Consider the following 21,505-nt stretch of genomic DNA (forward strand, 5'->3'; position numbering starts at 1 on the left):
TTCTTGGTAATGGTTCTGGAGTGCTTTGCCATTTCCTTGGTCTTGCACGTTAGCAAGATCAGCCTGCTGGCTGAGTGGAAGATGGACAAGAATCAGGAGGAACAGGAAACAGGAAAAGCCACCAGCAGGCTACTACAAAAGTCCACGGATGGGGTGATGAAGGCCTGCAACAGGGTGGTGGCAACTTTAGAGAAAGGGATGTTGGAGACGTTATAAGAGTAAAATTGAGAAACGTTGGCAACAGAGTAGATACACCAGATAGGGAAGAGGGAGGAGTTGAAGGTGACACAAAGATTATGAGCCAGGGTGGCTGGCACGGTGGTGATACTTTGGGCAGCAATAGGGAAGAGGAAGAGGGGAGAGCTTTTTTGGAGGAAAATAAAGAGTTCAATTTTAGACATGCTAGGTCCAAGACATCTATGGGACATGAGTTAGAGGCATCAAAGTTAGGGATGCAACCCTGTAGGTCAGCAAGGAGGTTACAGCTGGATTAGTAGACTTGAGAATTGTCAGTATAAAAATGATAATTGAATCTATGAGTGTTGGATGAGATCACTGAGTGAAACAGTACAGAGGGATAAGAGAAGAGGGCCCAGGGCCCTCAGATCCTTGGGAGACAGCCAGGAGGCCTGGAGAAAGCTTCAGCAAAAGAGAAGGAGAAGAAGTTTGATAGGCAGGAGGACTAGAAGAGAGCACCATCCAAACTTGGAGACAAGAGAGAACCAAAGAGATGAGAATGATTGGCGGTGTCAGAATCATAGGACATAAAACCATGTCATATCAGAATTAATTGGAGGAACTGAGGATAGTTAGCACTGAGAAGACAAGGTTGGAGCAAAAGGAAAAGGACACAAACGTTTTAAGTATTTGAAGAACTATAATGTATAATAAGCATTAGACTTCTTGTGCTTAACAGTAGAGGACAGAACCATGGACAAATAATTAGGGAGGTTTGGTAAAGCTGAGAACAGCTGATTTGCAATCTGTTCTGGCTTTGTTGCTACTGCTTCTGTTGCCTTAGACAAATTATTTAACTGCTCCATGCCTCATTTTCTGTAAGATAAACAAGCTTGGAATAAACATCTAAGTTCCCTCCTAGGTTCAGATAGCATGATCAATGAAATGATTAAAAGGGAAAATTTAGAATCCATGCCATGGAGCAGTGTGGACTTCCTATGTCTCTTGCTACTGTTTGAATGCAGGAATTGGAACCACATGATATTTTAAAAATCACTTTCAACCAGATGAATTGTCTATAAAACAAAGGTCAGAGGGCAACTTGGTTCTAAGACTTTCATTTTTATAAAATTTCTGTTGAATTAAAAATAAGACCTGAAGTTAAAAGCACACAAGACTCAATATTTTCATTACTACAGCAAAGTCTCAGATTAGAATGATCAATTTGCAGTGCTGCTAAAAAATGTTTCCTAAGGTTGATCTTAAATATATCATTTGAAAAACTGAAGTAACAGGAAAGAAAATAGGGAATTTGAAACTTTGAACATTGCCTTGGCCATAAATATAGAGCTGGAAATCCAGGTATTTAGAATTCATATTCATTTTAGCTTTTGTTTTTTGTTATTGTTTAATTGTTTTCAATTGTGTCTGGCTCTTCATAACCCCATTAGGGATTTTCTTGGCAAAGATACTGGAGTAGTTTGCCATTTCCTTTTCCAGCTTATTTTATAGAAGAGAAACTTGAGGCAAATAGGGTTAAGTGACTTGCCTAGTTTCACACAGCTAGTAAGTGTCCCTTGATCACATTTGAATGCAGATCTTCCTGACTCCAAGCCACAGTGCCCTGCATTTTAGCTTTACAAGATATAAAACTATAAAAAATAAATGTTGAAAATGTAATATTTCTTTTTATGAAAATCAGTATGGATATTTTCTTACGTTTACTAGAGAGGCATGAAATGATCACATCTGTGAGACTTTACATTGGAATTAACACATCTCCAGTGTTTTTGATTAGAGTACCACTGTTCAGAGTTTTGCCTGAACATTAGAACCACCAACATTTTAAATATAATTCTAAGTAAGAGGATAGTGCTTTAGAGACTGTCTTTGAACTGTGAAGCACTTATCTTTCTTGTCACAACATGAATCCCTTTGGGGGGAAAACTATTGATTTGAAGGTTAAAATAAATTTACCTCGCTGGCCCTAATGTAATTTGTTGGAAGCTGGCCTTGGGAAACTTTTTGACATTTATTGCCTACGCTCTTCATTAGGTATTCATCATATGTTAAAGTATAAATGAGTGGGTTCTTGACTTCTATGATTATTATTAATTGTGGCATTTCTTTACAGAAAATGTCAGACTTGTTCCTTTTCACTGAATAAATATCAGAGATTTAGAGCTAGAAGGGAATTAGAGATTACCTAGTTTAACCAGTTACAAATGAGGAAACTGAGATCTAGAGAGAAGCAGTTGCTTCCACAAGACCATACAGTAAAAAAAAGGAGGGCTGGATTTGAATCCATGTCCTCTGACTTCCAAGTTCACATTGTCTCTGTGACTAATTTTTATATAAGCAGTCTAGTGAACTGTGGAGATGTACTCATTCTGGAAGAGAAGGCTTCAGACATTTATTCTCTGTGCTACATAGCTGCCAAGAGATGTTTTTTAGGAAGTACTGGAACTGGAATCAGGAAGATCAGAGTTCAAATCTGGTCTTGGATGCTTACTAGTTGTGTGACTATGGGCAAGCCACTTAATATAGAATAAGCCCCTTAAGATCCATTTGTCTCTTCAATTGCAAAATGATGATAATAACACCTGTTTCCCAGTGTTGTTGTGCAAATGAGATAATTTTTATAAAGTCCTTAGCACAGCAGGGCTTGGCATATAGTAGGTACAAATAAGTGCTAATGATGAAAATTATTACTTTATATGTTCTAGATGTCATAGTGAAAAAAGTAAACACTTTTCTAGACTTAATAAGTAGAACTCCACTGTTTTTCTTGAAAGAATACCAATAAAAGAAAAAGTAAATTATACTTCATAAGATCATTATCATGACAAATATTAATACTGTTAGAAGCCAGACTTGTGTTCTACAAGTAGGCCTTGAAGTGAACTTTAAAAATCACTGCCTGAGAGCTGTCAGCTATTGCTTGCCTACCCAGAATTTATTTTCTGATAACTATGCACATGAATGGATCTACTGTAAAGCCTAGCAGGGTTTTTTTTTTTTTTTTAGAATTTCTGGTATTTGGAAAATGTAGAAATTGTTTGTGATGTACATTTAGGTCACGGCCATAAACCACTTAGGATAAGGTAATGTCAAAGTCATTAGTTTATGACATGGATCTTTTTATTCCATCTTATATAGGAAGCTAGAGAATTTACTATTCTAGGCACTTGGAAATTTTCCTCACACAAATTCAGGATATAATTTCTTGATTTGGAAGAAATGCATTCATAGGCAATTTCTGAAGTAGAATATAGAATGCATTTTCAGATTACATGACATTATTACATTTGCTGGAATAATATAAAAGCCCATGGTAGAGCATAATGAGGTCAAATTTTAGAACCACTGATCTAGGGAATGATCTGGTAAGAGAAGCTACAACTGGGTATAACATTTCTAACATTATGTAGGATAGTTTCAGAACACAAGTCAGTTTACATGCATATCAGCTTCTAACTTTAGCCAATTCTTGTCAAGCACTTGATGTTTTGGAGAATTCATCATTTTAGGACTGGGACAACAGGCTTTTGTTTCTCTCATAAATAAAAATGTTCTTTTAGTTTAGCATATTCAATAGTGGTTATTCAGGCATTGAAATTTTCATTTTTAATTAATTTTCAAATTTAAAAACTAATAGTAAATAAAAACAAAAAAGGTTTAATAATAACAATAATAGCTAACATTTACATAACATTTTAAAGTTTGTAGAACATTTTACAAATAATATCTTATTTGAGCCTCACAATCACCCCATGAGGTAGATGCTATTGTTATCCTCATTTTACAACAGATGAGAAAATTGAGGAGGCAAAGATTGTGACTTGCTCATAGTTGGTAAGTGTCTGAAGCCGAATTTGAACTCAGGTTTTCTTGATCCCTTGGCCCATCACTCTTTCTACTGTACCACCTACCTCCACCTAGATTTAGAAAGATGACTATTTAAATTGAGCCATATAGTGAAAAATAACTCATATATGTCAAATACAATGCTCTTTCAAGAAACCGACCAGATTTTAAGGGATATTGTAAGCCTAAGGAGAGCTTTCATTGTTAGGAGTTTGGTCTAAAATACATACATGTAAATCCTCCGTTGGCAGAGAGGAGATGAGTTTCAATAAATAATGATCTAAGAGAGAAGCAAGAATTTATAAGGAGATTGCATTGGGTTAAATTTCTTTGCTTGATGCAGTAGCTTCCATTTCTATTTCCTCTTTCATTTTGAGGGCATGTTTTTCCTGTTTATCCCCTTTCCTACTTTTCATTTGCTTTAGTTTTTTTCTTTAATAATTGTGTGATATTAGGTGATGGAGTATGAGGGGATCTTTGTTCTTTCTACTTTGCCTTCCCAACCCCAAATGAGAAGAGTAAGAATCCTCACAGACCCTCTTCCTACCATTCTTCTCCTCCTATGCTTGGTGCGATCTCAATGGGGACAAACTCATGTATAACAATAGGAATCAGGTTTTCAAAACAACCTTGGTATTACCATTGTACAAGGAATTACAATTGTTTTGAATACCATAATTAATTTTTTTTCTTACCTGCTACATAATACATTTACAGATACTTGGAGATAGCCCATTCAGCTTTATGAAGAGCTTCATTTACTTTCCCTACTTTAGTTTATTGGGCATTCCTTTGCATTTATAAAAACTGATTTGAGTTTTAACTATCTCACAAATAACTTAGAGTTACCATGCCATCATCTACCTGATATATAGTTGACCTAACTATATGTCTCATGACTCAGGTTTCTTCTCATGAGAAAAATGAATAATTGAAAAACTGATGAATCATGATGAATGTTCTTTTCAATAGACTCTCAGTTCAAGCCAGTGGGCACATGAGCTGACATCACAGGATAGGAGTGGGGCTACCTGGACTCAGAAATGAGGTGGTAATGTTTCCCGAGATTGCAACTAATTTATTACTTGCTTTAGTTAAACATATGTAATAAATTTTGCAATGCTTTTGAATTATACACACACACACACACACTATCTATCCATGGATCATACTCAAAGAATTTGGATAAAATATATTGAAAACAGTAGAAATTCACATCTCCATTTCCAGCCTATTTACTGTGTTGGCTTCTTCATAGTTTTAGATATCATATACTTCATTAGAGGGATTGACTTTGAGGAGCAAAACTATTCCAGGCATATTTTACACCTTTTAGATTGGCTAAGATGATGGGAAAAGATAATAATGACTGTGGGAGGGGATGTGGGAAAGATGCTATATTAATAATTAATGGTGGAATTGTGAATTGATCCAACCATTCTGGAGAACAATTTGGAATCATGCCCAAAAGGCTATCAAATTATGCATACTCTTTGAACCAGCAACCTCACCACTGGATCTATATCCCAAAGGGATCATACAAAAGGGAAAAGGACCCACATGTGCAAAAATATTTGTAGCAACCTTTTGTAGAAACTAGAAACTGAGTGGATACCAATCATTTGGGGAAAGGCTAAATAAGTAAGTCATGATATATGAATGTAATGGAATATTATTGCTCTGTAAGAAAGGATGAGTAGGCTGATTTTAGAAAAGTCTGGGAAGACTTATATGAATTGATGTTAAGTGAAGTGAGTAGAACCAAGAGAACATTGTACACAGCAACAACAAGATTGTGATGATCAACTGTGATGGACTTGGTTCTTTTCAACAATGAATTCAGGGCAATTCCAATATATTTGTGATGGAAAGAGCTATCTGCATCCAGAGAGAGAACTATGGAGACTGAATGTGGATCAAAATACAGTATTTTCACTTTGTTGTTGTTTGTTTATTTTTTGTCCTTTTTTCTCCTTTTGATCTGATTTTTCTTGCATATGGAATATGTGTAGAAGAATTGTACATGTTTAACCCATATTGAAATATGTGCTGTCTAGAGGAGGGGAATGGGAAGAGGAAGGGAAAAAAAATTGGAACATAAGGTTTTGCAAAGCTGAAAGCTGAAAACTATCTTTGTATATCTTTGGGAAAATCATATTATATTTTTAAAAAAAGACTGTTCCAGGGTATAATAAAACCACTATCTACCAAGGTTTCATCCTTCCCCACCAATCCTCCCCGGTACCATGGTTTTAGACTAGATTTTCTCTAAAAAAAAAAAAAAAGTTTCTCTAAAATTGGGCTTTCACTAACCTGGAAGTACAACATGGGTCAGATTGTACCTTCTGACAAATTTCCTGGTAGCCTCTGTCTGTGTTGATGTGGTTTCCTGGTCACCTAGGGCCCAGGTTCTACCCATCAGTGCCCTTCATATTTGGTGGATGACCAAATACCACATGAGTCATCACACTCTGCCCTATTGAACATACCCGTTCCCATAGGGAGACAAGGAGAGGTGGGGTAGGGAACAAATCTAGTGAAGTTCAGTGTCACTGTATCCTTGTTATATATCTTTATTATGTTAGGGCTAAGTATATTAATCTTTGTTAACCCTGCAATGGTCTATGAGTGCCTCATTTTGCCCCATACATAAAACCTGAACTAATTGGGTACTAGGATCAGGTTCACCCCCCAATACAAGAGTAGAAAGTTTATCTTCTTAGGGTAGATGTTGATGGTCCCACACCATTTCCCCTTCCCCACTACACACACACACACACACACACACACACACACACACATATATTGATGTGATTGGGCAGGGGAAGAGACAGAGAGCTAAAAGTTCTGTATGCCATATGGACCTAAAGATGTTTCTGACCTCCAGAATATGTCATTCTAATCTGAATTTAACCTTTTGATTTATACTGACAGTACTAATTAGTCATGGAAGTGCTTGGTCACTGGTATTGTATTAAACCCATTTAGCTATACAGAATTTTGATTCTCCATATATAGAATATAGATATGATTTCTAATTAATTAATCAACAGTTTATCTTCTCTAAGACTTTTCTAAAGAAATACTTGCTGACCCTTCTTTTATGTTTAGTGTTTACCATTACTTTAATTGGTGTAAATATTAAATTTCAACTTAAGGGCATGTAAAGTCAGTCTGTATTGATAACTAAACTATATAATGATAATTCCTATCTAAATGTATTCTCTTCTAAATTATTAAATGTGATTACTGATCTATATTATGCTAACATACTGCTGATTACTTGTGGGCAAGTTAACTACATGAAAAATATTTTCATTAACCCAAAGATACGTCCTATTGAGCTAAGACATCAATATTTGATAAAAAAAAAAAGTTGGGAAAACCAGAAAATAGTTTGGCAGAAATCAACCAACATCTCACAATGCATATGAAGACAATCTCCAAATTGTGTGACTCAGACTTGAAGGATGACATTATAAAAGAGCAAGGAAGTATGGGGAAGAGAATAAAATAAACATTTATATGACTACTATGTGCCAGATCATACACTGAGTATTATCACTTTTAAACTTCATGACCCTTGTGAGATAATTGCTATTATGATCTCCATTTTATAGTTGAAGAAATTGAGAGAAACAGAGGTTAAATGACTTGTGTAAAGTCACACAATTAGTAATTATCTGAGACTGAATTTGAACTCAATTCTACTTAGTTCTACCCTCTGTGCTCTATCCACTATACCACATCATATACTGCCTCTAGAAATTACCTGTCAGATCTGTGGGTAAGGGAAAATTTCATGACCAAAGAAGAGATAGAAAAGTTCAGAGGAGATAAAATGGATAACTTGAACCAAATCAAATTAAAGTTTTTACACAAACAGAACCCAAGCAACTAAAATTAGAAGAGAAATAGACAAATGAAAAAAAATCTTTGCAACAAGTTTCTCTAATAAATACCATTTCTAAGATATATAGGAAGTTTTTCAATGCCTTTTTAAAAATCACATTTAAAAATAAACTTCTCACCATTCCATAGATGCCAAAAGTATTTTTTTCTTTCCAAGTTCTTAAAGTACAAGGTACAGCCCATATTTGCTTAGGACATATTTATGCTCCCTATTAATCAGTTACTTGGATAAGATTTGAATACTGAGGAACCATCCTCAAATGCCTGGTATTTGTTAATTTTCTAATGGCAACAAGTTCATAGTCTTATAAGAAGGAACTACATCATTAAACATCCAAGTTATAACTGGCACTTATAACCACAATATAAAGCAAATAAATCTAACATTATTATTTTTTAAGTCAACAAGGAACTAGCTTTAAAGCTATTATTCTGTGCTCAAATGGATTACCACATGTTTTTATTGTTTTTGCTTGGATATCTGGTTACAATTCAAAGCCTAAGAGTTACTCAAGCAATGTGCACCAGAGACCAACAGGTTGTGTTTCCATGTAAAGATCCTCTTCATATTAAATCAATGATGTATAACCTATGTGTCATTTGGGGTCCTTGACACAGATAATACAGACCCAGATTTAATATTAAAAAGGAAGTCATTCATAAAAACTTCCTTAGCTTATGTCTCTGCTCAGTTTCCCCTGGGAATGCCAGAATTTAGTTCCAATTTCTCCCTAAAGATTCTTAGCTCTTTTGAAAGCAGGGGTTCTTGATATTTTTAAGGGTTAAAGTCCCTTTTGGCAATATGGTGAATCCAATGAACCCCTTTTTAGACTAACATTTTTAAATGTAGGTAAAATATATAGTATTATAAAGGAAACTAAGTATAATGAAATGTATCAAAATGTATATTTTTTAAAAACTTCTGGAAATGGAAAGAGAACTTTCCTGACAGGTAAAGGAAATGGATATTAGCTTTTTGTGCTTTCTGTTAAGTTAAATAAAATTTATGTCATATTTGATGTCTTGTTAATCTTAGTGTAGGGCTCTTTCATTGTGTCTCCATTGTTTTTCATGGCTTCACTAAGTATCAGCTTCTAGGTACAAGTGGATACAGATATATAGTCTTTTCTCAAGATCAATGTACTGCTCAGTGTCTGTGTTTCTTTCGCAGGTAGTGTGAATACTTTCTCTAGTCTGCTGATAAAGGCTAAGCTGCAGGGCCAGATCTTATTTGTGAAATTTGTCATTCTTTTCAACAACAAAACTATAACTCTGAGTCAATACCAGAATAAAGATCACCTTGGTGGATTTTGGACATGAGTATTCTACAATATCTTAAGAATTCATACTTTGCTCAGGTGAAGGTTTACCTGGGAGCTTACCTGACTCCTTGGCACATCTGTGGGCACACTGATTACAGATCTATTTACCTGTGCATTATAAACTTAAAACAAACTCATATGAGCAGATTTTGGATGTGAATAGTTAACAAGCAACTAATATATTGAAATTCATCCACTGAAAGAAAATACAATAAGTCCACTGACATTTAGATTTGTGAGGACATTTATGTGAATACTTTGTCCATTTGAAATGTAGCTTGCAAATATTATTCCTTCTTGTGCAAATTCTTGTTCATACCCTCCCACAAATTTGCTCCAGGGGAAACACCACAGGTACTCTATATCAATTTGTCTTTAGAAGTCTCATATCCTTTTACAACATTCTTCCTCTGATACTTTATCATGGCATGGAGATGATTTGGGGTTCTCAAAGTTTATGCCAGTGAAGCACAAGCTTCTCTAGATTCTACCTTGTTAGGAGGACTTCAAGTGTGACTCAGGAGGAGACAACATCTATTTTGCAAGGACCAGTCTAATTAATTATGGAGTGGTACATCACTAGTAGTAGAGTAGTTAATTACTTCAGGATAAATCATTTTGGGGGGCAATAGCAGTACAAAAAATAAGAGAAAAATTTAGAAATGATCTTTATCCTTTTCTTATCTGTGGTAGTGATAGGGTGGTGAGAAATGGTGAAAACATGCTAAAATCATGGATTTAAACTTTAGTTTAATTATTGATATTTTAAATGTAAATTCTTTGTCCAATGGCCAAAGAAATTGAAGGAGCAGAACCAAAAAAAAGAATCATAAAAAGATAGGAGTTGGTGAAGGAAGTTTAATAATATGTCAAGAAAGCACCCAAAATATCATTTCATGGGACATTTGGACATCATACATTGAAATTCTAATGATATTTGCAAAAAGACCACTATGAAAATAATTTTATGTATGATATTAGTTGTTGAGAATAAAATAGTAGAAAAATTCTAAAAAATTTAATAAGCCTCCAAATCAAATCAATATATACTCTGATAGTGACTCCAATACAAACTTTGGAAAAATGTAGGAAGATTTATTCAAGAAATATGGTTTAGGAGAAAGAAATGAGAAGGATCAAAGACTAGTAGATCAGGCCATCCTCAGCAACGAGATCAACCAAATCATTTCTAATGGAGCAGTAATGAACTGAACTAGCTATACCCAGAAAAAGAACTCTGGGAGATGACTAAAAACCATTACATTGAATTCCCAATCCCTATATTTATGCCCACCTGCATTTTTGATTTCCTTCACAAGCTAATTGTACAATAATTCAGAGTCTGATTCTTTTTGTACAGCAAAATAATGTTTTGGTCATGTATACTTATTGTGTATCTAAGTTATATTTTAATATATTTTAACATCTACTGGTCATCCTGACATTTAGGGGAGGGGGTGGGGGGGGTAAGAGGTGAAAAATTGGAACAAGAGGTTTGGCAATTGTTAATGCTGTAAAGTTACCCATGTATATATCCTGTAAATAAAAGGCTATTAAATAAAAAATTTTTTTTTTTCAAACCTATTTAATATGAATACTTTCTTTCAAAAAGTAGTAGACTTTTTGAATATGGTGAGCTATAAACAGAATCACAAAGACTGAAGCTGACAACATTTAATAAGTAAAAAATGATGTTATAATAATGGGAGTTATCTCTGACACGGATGTCTTTACACAGACTGACCACCAACTTGTCATAATTAAAATCAGAATTTATCATTTAAGAAGAAAGAATAGTAATGAGAAAAAAGATATAGGATACAAATAGAAGGATTTAACTCTGAATTGTCAGATAAGCTAGTGAAAATCAAATATGAGACATGAACAATAGAAATGACATTGACACCAACTATAATAATCAAATCCAATCACGTAAATTAATTGATACAACAAGGATATCTGCAGAATCCAGAAAGCATCTTAGTCAGACTTATTTGCCAAATAAGGTAACAATGAGGTAGAATATTAGCTCATCTGTAAAATTTTGTGAAAAATGAAGATGGGAGATTATGAGCAATATTGCCCTATAAATTAGAAAGAAGCAGTTAAGGACCAAATTAATCCAAAGAAAGCTCATTAGGATATCTAACTAGGTAAAATCAAATGAGAACTTTAAAAAATGAAGATAGGGATGCCCATCAATTGTGGAATGGCTGGATAAAATATAGTATTATAATGGAATATTATTGTACTATGGGAAATGATGAGCAGGATGCTCTTAGAAAAACCTGAAAGTTCTCCATGAACTCAAAGTAAAATTTATTGTGTACAAAGTAATAGCAATGTTGTGGAATGATCAGCTGTGAATGACTTTGCTATTCTCAGCAATACAATGATCCATGACTATTCTGAAGGACTTATGATAAAAAAAAAATGCTATCCACCCAGAGAAAGAAAGAACTTATTGTGTCTGAATACAGACTGAAGCATACTATTTTTTTTTAAAAACTGTTTTCTTTGAGAAGGGACAGCTGAGTCTTCTTTTGCAACATGATTTTTATGGAAATGTTTTGCACAACTTCACATGGATGGGGAATAAGGGAGAGAATCTGGAACCCAAAGTTTTAAAAAAATGTAAATTTTTTTTTACATATAATGGGGAAAATTATTTTTAAAAAATGTAGAAAGAGAACTATGAACAAGAAAAATGGAAAATTTTACAAAGTGGGATGTGCTGCCATATATCATATTATCAACAGTTGTGTGTTAATTTTTTTAAAAAGTGCCTTGAACAAAATAGACAAAAGAAAGAATAATTCAGATGGAAACCTTGCCAGTGAGAAAAGAAGAAGACACTTGTTATTTGAGCAAAAGTTTATTGAAACTGAATGGCATGAACATGTTCATAGTGACTTAAAAACAGAAAGTGATGTTAGAATGTCTGATTGTATATTAGGGAATATTACAAAATATGCTGATGAAGCAAGAAAAAAGGAAAAATTGCATCTACTTTTTGTTGTTGAAAATAAATATAAGGGACACAAGAGTTAAGATGACAGAAACAGTGTCTTTTAGCTGTATGGATTAAAGATAGCAATAAAAAAATGCATTCCACCTAGCAGTTAAACTATTCAGACAAAAACTTCAAGTTTATTTAAAGCAGTGAAAGAAAATGGAATGGATGGTGAAGAAGCACTGGTTGATCTAATCACTTTAAAAAGAAAATTCAATTATATAATGTTAACATTAATTGAGATAGTCTGGTACAGATGAGGAATCAACAGCTAAATTATCTGGGTATTTTGAAGAAAATAATAGAAGATGAAAATACCAATTGACAAATTTTTAATGTGGGTAAAATGGGCTTATTTTGGAAAAGAATGCCTTACAGTATTTAAATTTTTAAGAAAGAAAAAAATAACTTAACCCAGATTCAACTGGCTAAAGGTTTCCCTAACACTTTTAATGGGATATAATGGAGAAAGAGATTTAAAATTAAACCTAATGCTTGTTCATTGGTCTTGAAGTCCTTGATTTCTGTGAGGCTGCAATCATCGATCACTTCCAGTTCTTTGATGGTCAAATAAAAAAAGTATGGGCAACTAACGCTATTTTTGATGACTAGTTTTCAGGTTATTTTAACCCAGCTGTTGGCATTACTGATTTTAGATACTGCTCTAGGTCATCTAACTACACTTGGTTCATTGTGTGAGAATGTGAGCATAAAAATTCACCAAGATGTGGATGAAGCACTCTCTACCTACCAGTTTATGTGTGAAGATTTATACCATTCAATTGACCCAATTGAATTAAATGGCAATTATAGCTTATTGTCATAATATCTGTGTAGGTTTATCTTTAGTGACAAAATTCAGTAATTTTTAATTATTTTTCTTTTTTTTATAGCTATTATTTTGTAATAAGTTTAAATCATAAATATATTTTCTTTTCTTTTTCTGTTATATTAGTAAATATATAAAAACTCATTAAAATATTTTTCATTGCAATATTTCTTTCTTTTTTTTTTTTAATTTAATAGCCTTTTATTTACAGGATATATACATGGGTAACTTTACAGCATTAACAATTGCCAAACCTCTTGTTCCAATTTTTCACCTCTTACCCCCCCCACCCCCTCCCCTAGATGGCAGGATGACCAGTAGATGTTAAATATATTAAAATATAACTTAGATACACAATAAGTATACATGGCCAAAACGTTATTTTGCTGTACAAAAAGAATCAGACTCTGAAATATTGTACAATTAGCTTGTGAAGGAAATCAAAAATGCAGGTGTGCATAAATATAGGGATTGGGAATTCAATGTAATGGTTTTTAGTCATCTCCCAGAGTTCTTTTCCTGGGCATAGCTAGTTCAGTTCATTACTGCTCCATTAGAAATGATTTGGTTGATCTCGTTGCTGAGGATGGCCTGGTCCATCAGAACTGGTCATCATATAGTATTGTTGTTGAAGTATATAATGATCTCCTGGTCCTGCTCATTTCACTCAGCATCAGTTCGTGTAAGTCTCTCCAGGCCTTTCTGAAATCATCCTGTTGGTCATTTCTTACAGAACAGTAATATTCCATAATATTCATATACCACAATTTATTCAGCCATTCTCCAACTGATGGACATCCATTCAGTTTCCAGTTTTTAGCCACTACAAAAAGGGCTGCCACAAACATTTGTGCATTGCAATATTTCTATTGGGCTAGAACCAACAACCATATTTTACATTTAATTGTAATAAATAGAATATTAGTATTTTACTAAGGAACAAGTAAGGCTTTCAAAAATAATATTCAACAATGGACATCTTTATCATCTCATGTTTTGCTGAAAAATGTAAAGAATATAAGACCACATCATACTTATTGTTTGTTGGTTACAAAAAATAATAATCTGACCTGACAGAATGAAATATTTTAAAGGCTTTGCCATTCATATATCAAAATTATTCAGAATCCTTTGAAAGATCTAACTGTAGAAAGAACCCTGTTTAATGATCCTTTAATAATAAACATTAGGAGAGGTATAAATCAAGGAAATATAAACTTTCCCTAAGTATTAATATTATGAAAGAGAAGCTGTGCAGAACTTAGGTTGAAGAGGAATTCTCTATAAATGGTGAGGTCTTCCAGATGTTGTTTATAGATCAGATACTGTTGATTCCATCAAACTCCGAAATATTACAGAACCTTCTGAGAGAGACCTGTAATCACTCAACTGAGTTTGTCCTTTTCACATAAGAAAGACCATCAGAGGTGAAAAATGTCCATTGTCCAGATTTTACATGTATTTAAATGGACATACTGCAGAATTAGTCTAATGGTATGTATATCTGAGACAATTTCAGTTGGACCATGCATAGGGCCCAGAGCTGAAAAGTAGGAGGGCAGGCTGGATTGCTTCAGGTAATTTGCAAAGAAGGCACTTATACTAATCCCAAATTTCCCATAACAGCAAAGGCTCATTTTAAAAATACAAATATTTAACCTATATATCAGTAGAGTAGCAAGATCAGAATACCAATGTCTTCAAAAAACTAAAAACTGAGTATCACACAGAGGATAATGGGAAAATCAAGATGGGTATGGAGAAGTTGCAATTATAACTATTGAAGAATTCCAAAGAAGAACAGGAATAAAGGATGTCAGTAAAGAATTATCTGACAGGCTAATAAGATTGATCTCATTATCTTTCCCTCTAAACCTCCTCTGACAAATCTCCATATTTCTGTTAAAGTCTCCTCCATTCTTCCAGGCCCCATGTTTGTAATTTCCCATTATTGACTCTTCATTTATCCAATCAGTTGCCAAATCTTGATATTTCTGTGTCCAATATATCCATTATATTGGGGTGGAGCAGGCATCAGGGGTCAATTTAATTTCTTTCATTTTTTGCTCACTCCAGGAAGATGTTCATAGACTTGGAAGAAAGAAGAACTATTCAAATGATTTCAATCGCTCTCTTTCTCTCAAGTTTGTATAATTAACAAGGCGACTGTATCACTCAAATTAAATAAATTGTAACATTCAGATAAAACAGATAAGAAATGAACATAAAAAGCACATTTTGTTATTGAGTAACTCCATTTGGGGTCTTTTTTTCAAAGACTTGTAAAAAATGCTCACTTGGTTTTATTAAGAGAAGAACTGGAGAGGAGGAGTTCTAAGAGTTCTCTTCAGTTCTTAAAAGGTAGTTATGTAGCTAAGCCATTATGTTTGTTCTTTGTGATCCCTGAGAGTTGAAATTGGAGGAATGAGTAGGATAGATAGGTAAGTTCATTATAAAAAACAAAAAACAAAATCCTACCAAAAATTGAGTGGGCTGCCTCAAGAGGTAGTAATTTTAATTTCTCACCTAAAGTTATTCAAGTAAAGTCATAGAGGAGCATCTCAGCTACAAGGTGAATTGGATGAATCTGAGATTCTTTCCAACTTTGAGAATCTATGATCTTACCAATTTAGCCCTAGAGCTAGTTTGAGTCTTACAAAGAGGTTCTAAATTGCTCTAGAAGTTTCTGGAATATAAAGAAAATGAGATGAGAAAGAGAAAGTTTAAGCTTTAAGCTTTTAGGCTAATTTATGCAAATTCAAAATTGGGCATTGCTTGCCCTGATTCTCTAAGTCTCTTGGAAATGGGTGAACCCCTGTTCCTGAATCCCTATAGTTTAACTCTAAGCACTGATTTTCCTGTGTTTGGAGGCTGTACTGTAGTCAGTACTTTCTCATTATTTTCTCCTAGGTAAAATGGAATCTACCTTTCCAGACTTTTTTTTTTTAAGTGAAATAATTTCCAAACACATTTGAAAGTTTTTTTATCTTTAGTTAGATCTTAAGCTAGAGGACTGATAGATTCCTGGGGAGAAAAGAATTGGCCTCTCTTCCCATCCTCACTGCCAGAATTGTAGTCGACTCCTTGCTGCTTATCCTAATGTCAGCTGCCTTTTCATCTTAACAGTAGCAAACTCTAAAATCAAGAAGGACTCAAGAGTGTAGTCAGAAAAGCAGGACATGAGGCAGCTAAAGAACAGTCCCCAAACAGGAAAATCACTCCAGCTATTACATATTCTAGGAGAGCGAGGAGAGAGACCTCTGTCTATATTAGACAAAAATGTTCCAATGATATGAATAAATTGTTTAAACCCCCAATTCCTATCATGACTGGTATTTACAGTATAATTTCATCATTTGATTTTAAGTGAATTCCCGGAATATCAGACGCACCCATAATCAACAATAAGCACTAAAACATTTTTAAAAGTCAAGTTTAAGTGGATTTGGATTATTTACCATGACATTATTCAGCATTTCTGTTCTCTATTAGTGGGGATATTTAAAATTTAGCACTTGTGCTGTTCTCCTCAGAGCCCTGAGAGTGAACATGGTCAAGGAGACCATCATCTGAGCAACCTAAAGAAAAAGCTGATCTAGGATATTTAAAAAAGGACCAAGTGTGAAGGATACAGCAATGGGGCCCTACTCACAGCAACTGATGTCATCTCCTTGTTCTGGACAGAAATAGGTAAGAGGTTACATCTCATAGGAAAAACCCTCTAGGCAACATGAAAAAGACAAATATAGAGTTACATTCATAAGTCTTTTGAAAGCAAGAGAAAAGTGAGCTGGAGGTCAGGGAATAGAACCATGATACTTCAGAGGGCAACCAGCACCTATTGTCATGTTGCTTGCTCAACCCATGCCACCTTCAAAAGAAACCAAGAGTTTCTTCATTGCATCCACAGAAGTTAGATTTGTGAGTGGAAAAAATTGTGGGTAAAAGCTCTGCTTGCCCACTGCTCAGTGCAATGGAGAATTAGACTTCCAGTCCTTGCTCTACCTGTAGCTTTGGGAGTTGGCACAGGGAACTAAAAAGGTTTGGGGGCAGAAATGCATTTGCTGGATTTCCTTGAGAAGTTTTTAAGCTTCTACTATGTGTCAGAGACTGTGTTAAGAATTTTATAAGTATCTCATTTGCTCCTCACAACAATCCTGAGAGATAGGTACTATTATTATGTCCATTTTACAGATGAGGATTCCCAGGCTTCACAGGGTCACACAACTTTTTTTAAGGATTTTTTTTTACAGTACATTATATCATAAACACTAATGCAGCTAAGAACAGAATTGTAAGATCTCTCTGTTGTTTATAGTTTTAAAAACTTAAATTTGATTTGAAAGATTCTTTGGTCAATGATCTGTTAAGTTTTAATATCAAGTAAGTCACAAAACAGGGAGACATATATACTCACCTAAAGTTTTCTGCCATGGAATTCTATTGACAGTGCAATTCTTGAAACTCACAGTTTCAAGTGTTTGAGCCTGGATTTGAACTTGGATCTTTCTGATTAATCTGTTTGATTTCTTTTCATCCTTCTTGTTAAAAGTCTCTTAACAATATTTCTTTGTGAGTCACTTTGGAGGAAAAACAATGGCCCAGGAATGGTTGGGAGAAGCAAATGGGAGAGCGGCTTGAGTTTTAAGATTTGATTAATACAACTGCCGGACTAAGGCACGATCATAGATACTGCCTCTAAAGGGGCAAAGTGCTGGACTGATAAAGAAGCTGAGCTTGGCCAAACATCAGAGCACCCCATGGTGCTGAATTGTGTATACCATCTGTTGGAGGATGGGTGCCCCCTGGTGGCTACAAATGGGGGGTTCAAGGAGAATTATTATTATTTTTTTAGAGGGACTTTCCCTCTCCCTCCCCCATGCTTAGAAAAGGCTAGGTAAATTACATTTGGGGATTCTTCCCCTTATAAAAAATTGTTTTATTTTTGTGGTCCCTACTTGTAATCTCTTTTGAATAGAACTTATTTTGGGGGAGTGAGGGTGGCCACTGAAGCTCTACCCTGTTAAGCTTTCATTTCATTTTGGAAACTGAACCACAGCACAGATCTCAAAGTCACCCAGTCTCTGTTTCTTTTTATGACTTCTTTTATTCCTTATAAGCTTCCGTCTTCTTTTAAATTTTTGCTCTACTCTCACCACTCCTCTTGTCGTGGCCCTGGAACCTGATCTAGGAGAAAGGGTATCTGGGTTTAACAAGACCTTTTCTAGAGTTTCCCTGCAACTGAAGTATCCATACAACCGGGGACTTTTCCTGGAATGGGAGCTGAGGCACAATGAAGACATCTTTGCTAGCAATGAGACCTTCATGGATGAGACTTTGGGATGTCCTTTGTTTGAGGGAGCTAGATTTAGGGATCAAAAGATATTTATCATTCCTTTGATTTTAGATATTTCATTCTCCTCTGCTCGATTATTAAATACTTCCATTAGAGAAGAAAAAAGGTAAAACTCAAAATTATTCTTGCAAAGAGAGTTGTGTGATATGACTGGTTGATACAGATGCAATCCCTAGAAGAACCCAAGAACGTCAACAGTATTTGAAAAGGAGTGGTGCCAAGGGGTGGGTGACAGCCAATTGCTCTGAGTACCTGAGAGACTCAGGGAGTTTGACTAATACCCCAAAATACACAGTAGTGTGCCTTGTTTTTGGAGGTTCAGCACCCTCTCAGTGCATAAAACTTTCAATTGTGCACTCAGTTGTCCTAATTAACTTCGGGAACTTGGCAGGACCTCAATACACCTTACATACTTTGAGATTTCTCATACTCAGATTCAATCTAGATTTATATTAGAACTCCTGGGGTCTGATCCAGTTTCACCTACAACTTCTGAAAGCTCTGGTTGCTTAGAGACTATGAATAATTAGAAAGGGCCCAAGCATCCTCACCTTTGGTTGCAATCAGCATGTTAATGGAAAAAAAAAAAAGAAGAAGAAAAAAGAACAAAGTAGTTTTTGTTTTCTGGCTATCTGCCAGAAGCTTTATAAAGGGAAGAAATATTATTATGATTCTACATTTAACTAATCATTTGTAGAGGGAGTTTGAATAACTGAACTCAAGTCTATTTGTGCTATTTCTGTCTTATGTCATCTGTGCTATTTCTGTCTGCATGATTGAGCCCAATTAAAATTTTGGGGTCATACATGTTCTTGATATGCTTTTTTATATTGTGTGTAAATAATTCATGTTGGTAACATGCTATACCATAGTTAAATTCACCATGCAACTCTCCATTGCTTTTTGAGGCATCATCTTTTGAGATTATGATTTATGATTCAATATCATATGAGATTACTTGGAAAATAGTAGTTATAAAGTTTTGTATTTAGGAAATTGGAATTCTTGAAAAAAAAAGTGCAGATTTCTCAAATATTCTCTTCTTTAGTTCTGAGTTCATTCATTTTTCATTTATAGCACTTCAGATATATCTTTGCATCTCTATCTTTATATATTTATATACAAATATATGTATCTCTACATACATACACACATGTAAGATACATATGATCAATATATCATGATTGTAAGGTCAGCTTTTTATCCCATTCTACCATGATATCTATATTAAGGCATAAATAAAAATACTCATAAATAATTAACTCAAAAACCTGTTCATGCATTGAAAATCATAATGCAGTATTTTTCATTTCAAGATGGATACTTAGTTAATATCTTTTGAATGACTATGAACTTCATTTAAGAGAAAACTTTGTAATACTATGAAGCTCAATGTAATTAGCACAATGTTAACTGTGAGTTTCAAGAATTTCACTGTCAATAGAATTCCATGGCAGAAAACCTTAGGTGAGTATATATGTCTCCCTGTTTTGTGACTTACCTGATATTAAAACTTAACAGATCATTGAACAAAGAATCTTTCAAATCAAATTAAAAATTTAAAACTATAAACAACAGAGAAATCTTAGCTGCATTAGTGTATATGATATAATGTGATGTAAAAAAATTACCTACAAAAGCCTGATTTTTTTCCCTTTTTTCTATTTTCTTTATAGATATATAGGCCATAAAGATTTTTTTTTAATCAAGTTTGGAAAATAAAGTAATGAGTCAATAATTGTTACTATCTCTTAGTTGTCTTTTGTTGTTGTTGGTAAAAGTAGTATCAGTGATCTTTTTGTTTGTTTGTTTGTTTGTTTTGCTGAGGCAATTAGTGCCTCACAGGCAAAAGTGACTTGTCCAGGGTCACACAGCTAGAAAGTATTAAGTGTCTGAGACCAAGATTTGAACTCAGGTTGGCCTGACTTCAGGGCTGGTGCTCTATCTACTGCAACACTTAGCTGCCCTGTCAGTGATCTTTTCCTATTCTTTCACAATCTTTTACTTTTGGAAGTATATTTATGCCTTCAAAATGTGTCACTTTTGGTAGAGATTCTTCCGTATGTATTTAGTCAGGTTTAGCTGCTGTGGTTTATATTCTCAAGTTTTATTGCCATGTAAGCACATAGGCAAGTATAGTATAAGGGAGAGATCACTGAACTTGGAGTCAGGGAGAGGCCTGGGGTGGATTCCAGTCTCCAATATGCATTCTGTGGGAAGAACATGAACAATTCAATAATTTCTTAGAGATTCGACTTTCTCATCTGTAAGTTAGGGATAATGCAATTACCTACTTCAGGATTGCTATGAAAATCAAATGAGAAAACATGGCAAATGCTTTGTAAATGTATCATCATCATTGGTTAGTGAGGTAGTAGATTCTAAGTGTTCTAGTTTTGGTGTTATTGCTAATGAAAATGCATTACTATAAAATGCCAGAGGATATACTCCATTTCATATGTGTTTGCTGTTGTTTCATGAGCAAACAATCTCTAAGTGACTTGATTTACTTGACCTTCATACCAGGCTTATTTTCACTGCAACTTCTTTTCACAGTTTTGTGGTCATAATCTTCCATCCATCTCTTCAACAGTTTTGTAAATGAGAACATTTTACTTGGCTACAAGGTTTCCTTGTCAAATCTAAAAAGTACTTGCTGGCGAAGAAACTTTTTGAGTACTTTTTACTCAAGCTGTGGCAATTTGTTTGCATAGGTTAAACATTTGTAAGAAATTGCAGGGCAGAGATGATGCCTTTACTTTTGCCCATTTCTCTTCTTCTTTTTTTTTATTCTTCTTTGACAAAGTGGGACTAATGTTGTAATCAAGCACACTTGTTCTACTTTGCTCTTTATGCTTTCTCTATGTTTGCTAAAAGGTCAATTGATGTTGACTTTTGCTCTCACCAACTGACTCCATTGTACACAGAGAACTGATTTTAAGTGACTTGTGTCAGTAAATAGTCACTTCCTGTCCATTAAGATAGAGTCTACTACCACATTATAAAAGAAAACAAAAAATTAGAAAACA

General features: G+C 34.4%; 1 protein-coding gene and 1 long non-coding RNA gene across 8 annotated transcripts in view; one reads left to right on the plus strand and one right to left on the minus strand.

Moving 5' to 3' along the window:
* Positions 1–21,505, minus strand: part of WDPCP (WD repeat containing planar cell polarity effector) — a 363,046-nt gene that overhangs the window by 86,482 nt on the left and 255,059 nt on the right. The gene's annotated exons all lie outside the window — the stretch shown is intronic.
* The window catches only part of LOC116421379, a 130,256-nt gene that overhangs the window by 3,674 nt on the left and 105,077 nt on the right, over positions 1–21,505 (plus strand). For both annotated transcript variants that reach the window (XR_004231724.1, XR_004231723.1), the window contains exon 2: positions 16,654–16,810. This is a non-coding gene — a long non-coding RNA (uncharacterized LOC116421379). The remainder of the gene's footprint in view (positions 1–16,653; positions 16,811–21,505) is intronic.

This window comes from Sarcophilus harrisii, chromosome 2 (assembly GCF_902635505.1).
Source record: "Sarcophilus harrisii chromosome 2, mSarHar1.11, whole genome shotgun sequence".
Taxonomy (NCBI): Eukaryota; Metazoa; Chordata; class Mammalia; order Dasyuromorphia; family Dasyuridae; genus Sarcophilus; species Sarcophilus harrisii.